Source organism: Pseudophryne corroboree, chromosome 6, assembly GCF_028390025.1.
Source record: "Pseudophryne corroboree isolate aPseCor3 chromosome 6, aPseCor3.hap2, whole genome shotgun sequence".
Classification (NCBI taxonomy): domain Eukaryota; kingdom Metazoa; phylum Chordata; class Amphibia; order Anura; family Myobatrachidae; genus Pseudophryne; species Pseudophryne corroboree.
The window spans coordinates 271,986,660-271,999,089 of record NC_086449.1 but is presented as its reverse complement, the minus strand read 5'-3'; the positions used below and the strand labels follow the sequence as shown (position 1 = coordinate 271,999,089).

General features: G+C 48.4%; 1 protein-coding gene across 2 annotated transcripts in view; it reads right to left on the bottom strand.

Moving 5' to 3' along the window:
• The window catches only part of COPS2 (COP9 signalosome subunit 2), a 176,038-nt gene that overhangs the window by 70,968 nt on the left and 92,640 nt on the right, over window positions 1-12,430 (bottom strand). The window lies entirely within an intron of this gene.

Genomic DNA, 12,430 nt, shown 5'->3' with positions numbered 1-12,430 from the left:
CCACCTGTCCAGAAGGCCCCACTGAAATGTCCTCGCATGAAACCTGCCGAAGGGGATGGCCCCGTAGGTCGCCACCATTTTTCCCAGTACTCGAGTGCATTGATGGACTGACACTCTTTTAGGCTTTAACAGGTCTTTGATCATGTTCTGGAGTTCCTGGGCTCTTAACTACCGGGAGAAAAACCCCTCTGTTTTTCCGTATCCAGAATCATGCCCAAAAAATACAACAGAGTTGTTGGAACCCACTGCAACTTTGGCAGATTTAGAATCCAGCTGTGCTGTTCTAGTACTCTCAGGGAGCGAGACACTGTTTTTAATAACTGCTCCCCTGAACTCGCTTTTATCAGGAGATCGTCCAAGTATGCGATACTTGTGACCCCTTGTTTGCGCAGGAGAACCATTATTTCCACCCTTACCTTGGTGAAAGTCTTGGGCCCGTAGAAAGCCCAAACTGCAACGTCTGAAACTGGTAATGACAATCCTGTACAGCGAACCTTAGGTACGCCCGATGAGGAAAAATAAGAATTTACTTACCGATAATTCTATTTCTCATAGTCCGTAGTGGATGCTGGGGACTCCGAAAGGACCATGGGGAATAGCGGCTCCGCAGGAGACTGGGCACAAAAGTAAAAGCTTTAGGACTACTTGGTGTGCACTGGCTCCTCCCCCTATGACCCTCCTCCAAGCCTCAGTTAGGATACTGTGCCCGGACGAGCGTACACAATAAGGAAGGATTTTGAATCCCGGGTAAGACTCATACCAGCCACACCAATCACACCGTACAACTTGTGATTTGAACCCAGTTAACAGCATGATAACAGAGGAGCCTCTGAAAAGATGGCTCACAACAATAATAACCCGATTTTTGTAACAATAACTATGTACAAGTATTGCAGACAATCCGCACTTGGGATGGGCGCCCAGCATCCACTACGGACTATGAGAAATAGAATTATCGGTAAGTAAATTCTTATTTTCTCTAACGTCCTAGTGGATGCTGGGGACTCCGAAAGGACCATGGGGATTATACCAAAGCTTCCAAACGGGCGGGAGAGTGCGGATGACTCTGCAGCACCGAATGAGAGAACTCCAGGTCCTCCTCAGCCAGGGTATCAAATTTGTAGAATTTTGCAAACGTATTTGCCCCTGACCAAGTAGCTGCTCGGCAAAGTTGTAAAGCCGAGACCCCTCGGGCAGCCGCGCAAGATGAGCCCACTTTCCGTGTGGAATGGGCTTTTACAGATTTTGGCTGTGGCAGGCCTGCCACAGAATGTGCAAGCTGAATTGTACTACAAATCCAACGAGCAATCGTCTGCTTAGAAGCAGGGGCACCCAGCTTGTTGGGTGCATACAGGATAAACAGCGAGTCAGATTTTCTGACTCCAGCCGTCCTGGAAACATATATTTTCAGGGCCCTGACTACGTCCAGCAACTTGGAATCCTCCAAGTCCCTAGTAGCCGCAGGCACCACAATAGGCTGGTTTAAGTGAAATGCTGAAACCACCTTAGGGAGAAATTGAGGACGAGTCCTCAATTCTGCCCTGTCCGTATGAAAAATCAGGTAAGGGCTTTTATAGGATAAAGCCGCCAATTCTGATACACGCCTGGCTGAAGCCAGGGCTAACAGCATTACCACTTTCCATGTGAGATATTTTAAGTCCACAGTGGTGAGTGGTTTAAACCAATGTGATTTTAGGAATCCCAAAACTACATTGAGATCCCAAGGTGCCACTGGAGGCACAAAAGGAGGCTGTATATGCAGTACCCCCTTGACAAACGTCTGAACTTCAGGAACTGAAGCTAGTTCTTTTTGGAAGAATATTGACAGGGCCGAAATTTGAACTTTAATGGACCCTAATTTGAGGCCCATAGACAGTCCTGTTTGCAGGAAATGCAGGAATCGACCCAGTTGAAATTCCTCTGTAGGGGCCTTCCTGGCCTCACACCACGCAACATATTTACGCCAAATACGGTGATAATGTTGCAAAGTTACATCCTTCCTGGCTTTGATCAGGGTAGGGATAACTTCATCCGGAATGCCTTTTTCCTTCAGGATCCGGCGTTCAACCGCCATGCCGTCAAACGCAGCCGCGGTAAGTCTTGGAACAGACATGGTCCCTGCTGGAGCAGGTCCTTTCTTAGAGGTAGAGGCCACGGGTCTTCCGTGAGCATCTCTTGAATTTCCGGGTACCAAGTCCTTCTTGGCCAATCCGGAGCCACGAGTATAGTCTTTACACCTCTCCTTCTTATGATCCTCAGTACCTTGGGTATGAGAGGCAGAGGAGGGAACACATATACTGACTGGTACACCCACGGTGTTACCAGAGCGTCCACAGCTATTGCCTGAGGGTCCCTTGACCTGGCGCAATATCTGTCCAGTTTTTTGTTGAGGCGGGACGCCATCATGTCCACCTTTGGTTTTTCCCAACGGCTCACAATCATGTGGAATACTTCTGGGTGAAGTCCCCACTCCCCCGGGTGAAGATCGTGTCTGCTGAGGAAGTCTGCTTCCCAGTTGTCCACTCCCGGAATGAACACTGCTGACAGTGCTATCACATGATTTTCCGCCCAGCGAAGAATCCTTGCAACTTCCGTCATTGCCCTCCTGCTTCTTGTGCCGCCCTGTCTGTTTACGTGGGCGACTGCCGTGATGTTGTCCGACTGGATCAACACCGGCTGACCCTGAAGCAGAGGCCTTGCCTGACTTAGGGCATTGTAAATGGCCCTTAGTTCCAGGATATTTATGTGAAGTGACGTTTCCATGCTTGACCACAAGCCCTGGAAATTTTTTCCCTGTGTGACTGCTCCCCAGCCTCTCAGGCTGGCATCCGTGGTCACCAGGACCCAATCCTGAATGCCGAATCTGCGGCCCTGTAGGAGATGAGCCCTCTGTAACCACCACAGGAGAGACACCCTTGTCCTTGGAGACAGGGTTATCCGCTGATGCATTTGAAGATGCGATCCGGACCATTTGTCCAGCAGATCCCACTGAAAAGTTCTTGCGTGGAATCTGCCGAATGGAATCGCTTCGTAAGAAGCCACCATCTTTCCCAGGACCCTTGTGCATTGATGCACTGACACTTGGCCTGGTCTTAGGAGGTTCCTGACTAGGTCGGATAACTCCCTGGCTTTCTCCTCCGGGAGAAACACCTTTTTCTGTACTGTGTCCAGAATCATCCCTAGGAACAGCAGACGTGTCGTCGGAATCAGCTGCGATTTTGGAATATTTAGAATCCATCCGTGCTGTCGTAGTACTACTTGAGATAGTGCTACTCCGACCTCTAACTGTTCTCTGGACCTTGCCCTTATCAGGAGATCGTCCAAGTAAGGGATAATTAAGACGCCTTTTCTTCGAAGAAGAATCATCATTTCGGCCATTACCTTGGTAAAGACCCGGGGTGCCGTGGACAATCCAAACGGCAGCGTCTGAAACTGATAGTGACAGTTCTGTACCACAAACCTGAGGTACCCTTGGTGAGAAGGGCAAATTGGGACATGGAGGTAAGCATCCTTGATGTCCAGAGACACCATATAGTCCCCTTCTTCCAGGTTCGCTATCACTGCTCTGAGTGACTCCATCTTGAACTTGAACCTTTTTATGTAAGTGTTCAAGGATTTCAGATTTAAAATGGGTCTCACCGAGCCGTCCCGCTTCGGTACCACAAACAGCGTGGAATAATACCCCTTTCCCTGTTGTAGGAGGGGTACCTTGATTATCACCTGCTGGGAATACAGCTTGTGAATGGCTTCCAATACCGCCTCCCTGTCGGGGGGAGACGTTGGTAAAGCAGACTTCAGGAACCGGCGAGGGGAGACGTCTCGAATTCCAATTTGTACCCCTGAGATACTACCTGCAGGATCCAGGGGTCCACTTGCGAGTGAGCCCACTGCGCGCTGAAATTCTTGAGACGGGCCCCCACCGTGCCTGAGTCCGCTTGTAAGGCCCCAGCGTCATGCTGAGGACTTGGCAGAAGCGGGGGAGGGCTTCTGTTCGTGGGAAGAGGCTGTCTGCTGCAGTCTTTTTCCCCTTCCTCTGCCCCGGGGCAGATATGAGTGGCCTTTTGCCCGCTTGCCCTTATGGGGACGAAAGGACTGAGCCTGAAAAGACGGTATCTTTTTCTGCTGAGAGGTGACCTGGGTAAAAAGGTGGATTTCCCAGCCGTTGCCACCAGGTCCGATAGACCGACCCCAAATAACTCCTCCCCTTTATACGGCAATACTTCCATATGCCGTTTGGAATCCGCATCACCTGACCACTGTCGCGTCCATAACCCTCTTTTGGCAGAAATGGACATCGCACTTACTCTTGATGCCAGAGTGCAAATATCCCTCTGTGCATCTCGCATATATAGAAATGCATCCTTTAAATGCTCTATAGTCAATAATATATTGTCCCTGTCCAGGGTATCAATATTTTCAGTCAGGGATTCCGACCAAGCCACCCCAGCACTGCACATCCAGGCTGAGGCGATTGCTGGTCGCAGTATAATACCAGTATGTGTGTATATACTTTTTAGGATATTTTCCAGCTTCCTATCAGCTGGTTCCTTGAGGGCGGCCGTATCAGGAGACGGTAACGCCACTTGTTTTGATAAGCGTGTGAGCGCCTTTATCTACCCTAGGGGGCGTTTCCCAACGTGCCCTAACCTCTGGCGGGAAAGGGTATAATGCCAATAATTTTTTTAGAAATTAGCAGTTTTTTATCGGGGGAAACCCACGCTTCATCACACACCTCATTTAATTCATCTGATTCAGGAAAAACTACGGGTAGTTTTTTCACACCCCACATAATACCCTTTTTTGTGGTACTTGTAGTATCAGAAATGTTCAAAACCTCCTTCATTGCCGTGATCATGTAACGTGTGGCCCTACTGGAAAATACGTTTGTTTCCTCACCGTCGACACTGGAGTCAGTGTCCGTGTCAGTGTCTGTATCGACCTGAGGTAACGGGCGTTTTAGAGCCCCTGACGGTGTTTGAGACGCCTGTACAGGTATTAACTGATTTGCCGGCTGTCTCATGTCGTCAACAGTCTTTTGTAAAGTGCTGACACTATCACGTAATTCTTTCCATAAGACCATCCAGTCAGGTGTCGACTCCCTAGGGGGTGACATCACTAACACAGGCAATTGCTCCGCCTCCACACCATTTTCCTCCTCATACATGTCGACACGACGTACCGACACACAGCACACACACAGGGAATGCTCTGACAGAGGACAGGACCCCACTAGCCCTTTGGGGAGACAGAGGGAGAGTTTGCCAGCACACACCAGAGCGCTATATATATATATAGGGATAACCTTATATAAGTGTTTTTCCCTGATATAGCTGCTGTATATATTTATCTGCCAAATTAGTGCCCCCCCTCTCTTGTTTTACCCTGTTTCTGTAGTGCAGGACTGCAGGGGAGAGTCAGGGAGCCTTCCTCCAACGGAGCTGTGAGGAAAAATGGCGCCAGTGTGCTGAGGAGATAGGCTCCGCCCCCTTTTTGGCGGCCTTTCTCCCGCTTTTTTATGGAAAAATTGGCAGGGGTTAAATGCATCCATATAGCCCAGGAGCTATATGTGATGTATTTTTTGCCAAAAAAGGTGTTTTTATTGCGTCTCAGGGCGCCCCCCCCCCAGCGCCCTGCACCCTCAGTGACCGGAGTGTGAAGTGTGCTGAGAGCAATGGCGCACAGCTGCGGTGCTGTGCGCTACCTTATTGAAGACAGGACGTCTTCTGCCGCCGATTTTCCGGACCTCTTCAGTCTTCTGGCTCTGTAAGGGGGCCGGCGGCGCGGCTCTGGGACCCATCCATGGCTGGGCCTGTGATCGTCCCTCTGGAGCTAATGTCCAGTAGCCTAAGAAGCCCAATCCACTCTGCACGCAGGTGAGTTCGCTTCTTCTCCCCTTAGTCCCTCGTTGCAGTGAGCCTGTTGCCAGCAGGTCTCACTGAAAATAAAAAACCTACTTTAAACTTTTACTCTAAGCAGCTCAGGAGAGCCACCTAGATTGCACCCTTCTCGTTCGGGCACAAAAATCTAACTGAGGCTTGGAGGAGGGTCATAGGGGGAGGAGCCAGTGCACACCAGGTAGTCCTAAAGCTTTTTACTTTTGTGCCCAGTCTCCTGCGGAGCCGCTATTCCCCATGGTCCTTTCGGAGTCCCCAGCATCCACTAGGACGTTAGAGAAATATATGGGGACATGAAGGTATGCATCCTTTATGTCTAGTGACACCCTAAAATCCCCCCCTTTCCAGGCTGGATATCCTTGCCTTGAGAGATTCCATCTTGAATCTGAACCTCTTTAAATGTAGGTTTAGGAATTTTAGATTCAGAATCGGTTTGACCGAGCCATCCGGCTCTGGGACCACAAATAATGCTGAATAAAACCCTTTTCCCTGTTGCTCTAGGGGAACCATGATAAACACTTGCTGTTGACCCAGCTTTAGTATGGCAGCCAAAATTATTTTCCCCCCAGGGGAAGTAGCTGGCAAGGCCGATTTGAAAATCGGTGTGGAAGCACCTCTTTGATGGATGTGGTAGAGGCCGGGGAGGACACTTTTCCTGTGAACTGGCCGTAGCCGGTGGTCATTTCCCTCTACCTCAGGCGATGCAATAAAGCTACGCCCCTTTCTGAACTTACGCAACCGCAAGGACTGCATCTGTTATCAGGGTGTTTCCTTTTGCTGCGGGGGAACATAAGGCAAAAAAGACGACTTACCCGCGGTAGCTGTGAAAACCAGGTCCGCGAGGCCCTCCCCAAATAAAACTTCACCCTTGCAAGGTAAAGCTTCAATATGACTCTCCGAGTCAGCATCACCTGTCCATTGACGGGTCCGCAGGGACCTACTAGCAGAACCTGCTATGGCCTTAGCCCTTGAACCCAAACACCCAATATCTCTCGCAGCCTCTCTCATATATAGTGCTGCGTCCTTGATGTGACCTAAGGCCAACACCATACTATCTATTTCTAGGGTGTCAATGTTAGACGACAAGTTATCAGCCCAAGCTGTAATTGCGCTACCTACCCATGCCGACGCTACTGCAGGTCTAAATAGGGCTCTGGCAGTCGCATGAAATTTATTTTAAGGTAGATTCCTGCCTACTATCCGCAGGATCCTATAGGGCCGCCATATCAGGGGACGGTAATGCTACCTTCTTGGACCAGGGCGTTAAGGCCTTGTCCAGCGTGGGCGAGGATTCCCACCGTAACCTGTCCTTTGAGGGGAAAGGATATGCCATAATAATACTCTTGGGAACTTGCAGTCTAATGCCAGGAGTCTCCCAAGCTTTTTTATTTTTTTAAATAAAACGGTCAGCTCATGAGATGAGTTAGGTTATTTTTCTGTAAATATGCAGACCCTCGTGTCAGGGACAGAGGAGTCTTCTGAGATATGCAAAACAACGTTTATTACAATAAACCTATATTGAATACTGTTGCGACTCATGGGTGCAACCTTGCATCATCCTAGTTCGACACTGGAGTCGGATTCCGTGTCGGTATCAGTGTCTGCTAACTGGGCAAAGGGACATTTATGGGACCCTGAAGGGTCCTGGGTCACAGTAAAAGCCATGGGTTAATTCCCTGCTTGTCTTTGGACTCTGCTTTGTCCAATCTGTAATAAAGCCACATTATCATTCAAACATTCCACATGTCCACCCAATCAGGTGTCGGCTGTGTCGACGGAGACACCACCACCATCTGCTCTGCCACCTCCCAAGACGAGCCTTCCGCTTCAGACATGTCGACACACACGTACTGACACCCCCCACACACACTGGGATAAATAAATATGGGGACTGACCCACAATAAAGCCCCTTTGGAGAGAGAGAGAGAATGCCAGCACACACCCAGCACCACAATATGCTGAAACCACGGTCCCAGCCTAAATAGCGCTTTATATATAAATATATGTACAAACTGCACCAAATAAATGTGCCCCCCCTCGTTTTTGTCCCCTGTTATTGTTCAGCAGAGGAGAGTCTGTGAGCACTTCTCTGCAGCATGCTGTGGAGAAAAATGGCGCTGGTTAGTGCTGGAGGATCAAGCCCCGCCCCCCTCGACGGCGGGCTTCGGTCCCGCTCAATTTCTTTATACTTGCGGGGTTTTTATATTATATTGCCTCAGCAGTATCTAATATCTGTGCCAGTGCTGTTTATGAGGTAAAAATTGCTGCCCAGGGCGCCCCCCCTGCGCCCTGCACCCGTACAGTGCCTTCTGTGTGTGTGTTGGGAGCAATGGGGCGCAGCGTTACCGCTGCACGGTACCTCAGTGAAGATCTGAAGTCTTCTGCCGCCTTTGAAGTCTTCTTTCTTCTCATACACACCCGGCTTCTATCTTCCGGCTCTGTGAGGGGGATGGCGGCGCGGCTCCGAGACGAACGACGAGGATGAGACCTGTGTTCCGACCCTCTGGAGCTAATGGTGTCCAGTAGCCTAAGAAGCAAAGCCCATCATTTAAGTAGGTCTGCTTCTCTCTCCTCAGTCCCACAATGCAGGGAGACTGTTGCCAGCAGTGCTCCCTGAAAATAAAAAACCTAACAAAAAGTATTTTTCAGAGAAACTCAGGAGAGCTCTAGTGCAATGCACCCAGTCTCCTCTGGGCACAGGATCTAACTGAGGTCTGGAGGAGGGGCATAGAGGGAGGAGCCAGTGCACACCCATTCTAAAGTCTTTAGAGTGCCCATGTCTCCTGCAGAGCCCGTCTATACCCCCGTGGTCCTTACGGAGTCCCCAGCATCCTCTAGGACGTAAGAGAAACTTATGTGCTATTAATGGAATTAATCTGCCAGACCCTAAGTTACTGATATGCTTTCATCAGGTGTGGTACATTATATGGACAACCAGAGTGTCAACAAGATCTGAATATCGACATTTAACGCACTGACCTAATATTGATTTTAATTGTAAACCTAACACTAAATGCAGCCTAAATTTAATTGAACCCTAAAATCATGCGTCTATTCTGGCTGTTGACATTCATAATGACAAATCAAACATGAAGCAGATGGGTTTTTTTTGTTTTGTTTCATGAACCTATAGTGAACACAGACGTCCAAGTGAACACCGACGCACATGTCACACAGCCGCCTATGCTGCGATTGGGTACCCTTTGTGTACAGCGTCTGAGATGGAAGCGGGAAACAGTTCATGAACCAGGGGGAGGGGCAACCAGGAGAGCGTCTGACATCAACCCTAGGGATCGCGGCCTCATACTATTCCTGGAGCCACTGATCCCTAAGGCCTAGTGCTGGTGCACCCGTGGTGGCAGCCGCGTCAGCGACTGTTTGGTAGTCTCCTCCCAAAACAGTGCGGCTGTGTCCGTATTCCCCTACTAAGCGGAACCGATGCCTTACCTTCTCCCCTTGCTCCGGCCACAGCCTGGTAACGTCTGCTGGACCTTCTAGTATATCAGACACAGACGCCCGCCGAAACAGCACTGTACTCGTTGGTTAAGCGCTGTCGCGACCCGGCGGAGAGTTGTTGGAGCGACTCTTTCTAAGGTACGCATAAAACGCTGTTTAGAAAGATCACTCAAAAAATAGTAAGACTATAGAAATAAAATAGAAAGCTTAGGGCTGCTAAAAACCAGCAGCCCTCTGACCATGGTGCGGCTCCTGCCACACCAAACAAAAAACTGATTTGCCTGACCAAGGAGGCGGGGATACAGGTATATGGATGGGCCCGCTGCATGCTGGGAGGCCGGAAAAGCTTTGACCGATTGGCGCAAATCCGCTGTCGCTTCATCATATCCCACTGTTATCCTGTGGATAACCTGTGGACCCTGCCGGAGAAAATAGATATTTTCGCTCTGGATTGGATTCACTAATCTGTACCATTTACCATATTTTTCTGAACTGCTTCTTAATTCTAACTTCAAAAATGTCCAGATGCTGTGCAGTTGATGTTCTTCCCTTTTTGTATTCCATTTGATACCTGGAACTTTGTTTCAAAATGTTCTGTAACATCAATATTTTATTGTCTGTATTGGTTTTGGTGACATTTTTCTAATAAAAAACAATTCTTTAAAAAAAAAAAAAAAACACAACATGTCCAGATGCTTAGACAATTAGAGAACAGATAACTCTTGCCAGGTCATTATTTTCCCCCAAAAAACCTGGAGGCTCAGTAACATTGTTTTGCACACCGGCAAGTGTGGATCCGAGCTTCACGGGTCAACTCATGCAACAGCATCTTCTGCCAGGTATGCTTCACCTCCTGGCTGATTGGTATCCACCCTGGTTAATACTTAACTGAATTTTAAGCTGCAAGTTTAAATATGCAGGTCCCCTACTTTCATTAGAATTTAAATAAGTTAATTTAAATTATGTAGGTGGAGAAAATGGGAATTAGATATTGAGCATACTATGTTCTCACAAATGTATGCCCCTATCTCCAATATTACACAAAATACACAATGACTAAAAATGCAGTTTTTTTTGGTCCAGGTTGATGAGACTAATGTCTCAGTCCTTTTAAGTAGTTTTGTTATTGCCAAGAAACTGCTTTTCTCTTTCCTATATAGTGGACTTGCCCCACAGTCTTTGAATTCTGGCTCAAATTTTGAGATTTAGCTTACTGTATACTACAGATGTGTCCACATACATCTAGCCTCAACATGCCATGCAGCGCGAGATGCCTGGCAATAAATGTCTCCACACACATATACACACAGCACAATAGAAGGAACAGCCCAATGCTGCCAAGGCAGATTGTGGCTGTCCTACCTTAACAGTGCCTCCTCGGATCCTGTCCGGATAGAGAGCCCTAGTGACCTGAGATATGGTGACAATCCAGAGGCATATTAGAGTGGGAAATACGACCTACTCTAGTTAACCCCACTCTAGTTGTACCTGCCACCTAGGGACTAGGTACCTCTAATAACCAAATAAAATAACAAAAAAACCTAGCTAAAAGCTATAGGCAAAAAACTGTGTCTGTACTCCACAGGCACAAAACTACAACTGAGGTGCTTGTTGGTCAGGCTGGATATGGAAAGGGTTAGAGGAGGGGGTGGGGGGAGGTAGTTTTCTATAGGTTCTGTGCCGAACTCCTTACCAATACACTCTAACCCATTAGTAAGTGCGCAGCGTCCCCCAGATGGATGAAAGAGAAAAACCACAAACTGAAAAACCAAATGAAGAGACATTGCTGAGCCTTCATATCAGTACCCATGGACCTAAAGTCCTGAAAAAAAACCCAAAACTTGTAGCTTAGTGTTCTTAGCTTCCCGAAGGGGACCTGACAGGCAGGCCATGCTGCTGCCAAATGTGATCCACTTATTAAGAAGTAAATCACCACTAAGTACTCAAAACCACTGCAGGAATGACTGTCCCTTAAAAAGATAAAACCAAGGACACGTAGACTTCTGCTAGTTCTGGCCTAAAGAGTATGCCAATCATTATGGAAAACACTTCTAGGGTATGTGACCTAGCCCCGTACAACAAGGAGGAAAAATCGCATACCAAAGTTCAGAAATTACAACCAATGTATTGTACCTGGGTCTGGAAAAAGAATTTGAAGCACCCATAGCATAGAAACAATGGTCATCTAAAGATGTTAACAGCTAAAATCCCAAGCTTCAGGATGCAGACATGGCTCAAAAATTGACGGCAGGAAGACTATGAAAAAGGAGACAGTAGGGCAGACCCAACTTCTGTGCTGGCCCCAACAGCCGGACCTTCTTGTTTGGAGTTTTTAGCACGCGGACGAAGCTGCTTGTTGACCCGAAGATCGGTGGGTGCTCCTCTACTGTGGATGGCCATCCTCCACGACCGAGGGGGCGCAGCTTTGGGAGGGATGTACATGGAGGCGCGAGGGAGAAAGGGGGCACCCACCTAGCCAGATCAGCTGAATCAACCCAAGCTATTATTGGGGTGAACAGGCAGCTGCAGCTAAATTGAAGTCTGTGTAACCCGATCTCTGTTGGTTATGAGCCAAGAGTCAGCTTATGTGGCGCAAGGGGGCTCACAGTTAAGTATTAAAGTTATGCAGAGTCTGTCTGCCTTGCAGTAACAAACTGCAAAGGTGTCAACGAGATATGTTGGGAGATCCCGAGTCCTGGTAATATACCTGTTAACGATGTAGTTCCTCCTGTAGGCCATTAGGTCAATGTCCAGTTAGCCCCATTGATCCACCAGCATCTGAAAGACTGTGGGGCGTAGGGACCACTCTCCATCATTAACATCCTGGCAGCCAAGATAATCCGCCTCCCAGACCGGCGCCCTGCTTAGAGCAGACGAGGTAAGACTCCTGCTTTGGTGCGATGCGTCCCAGAGCCCACAAAGTCAAACCAAGATGCCGCTGTGACATTGCTCGACACCACAGCGGCTGCTCCCATGTTAGAGGCGAGCTGGTGTCTGTGCATTGTATAGCCTGTCCCTTAAAAGTTAAAAATAGACGGTAAAAAAATGAAAGACTCTGCCCAGCCCTGAGGAACTAAAC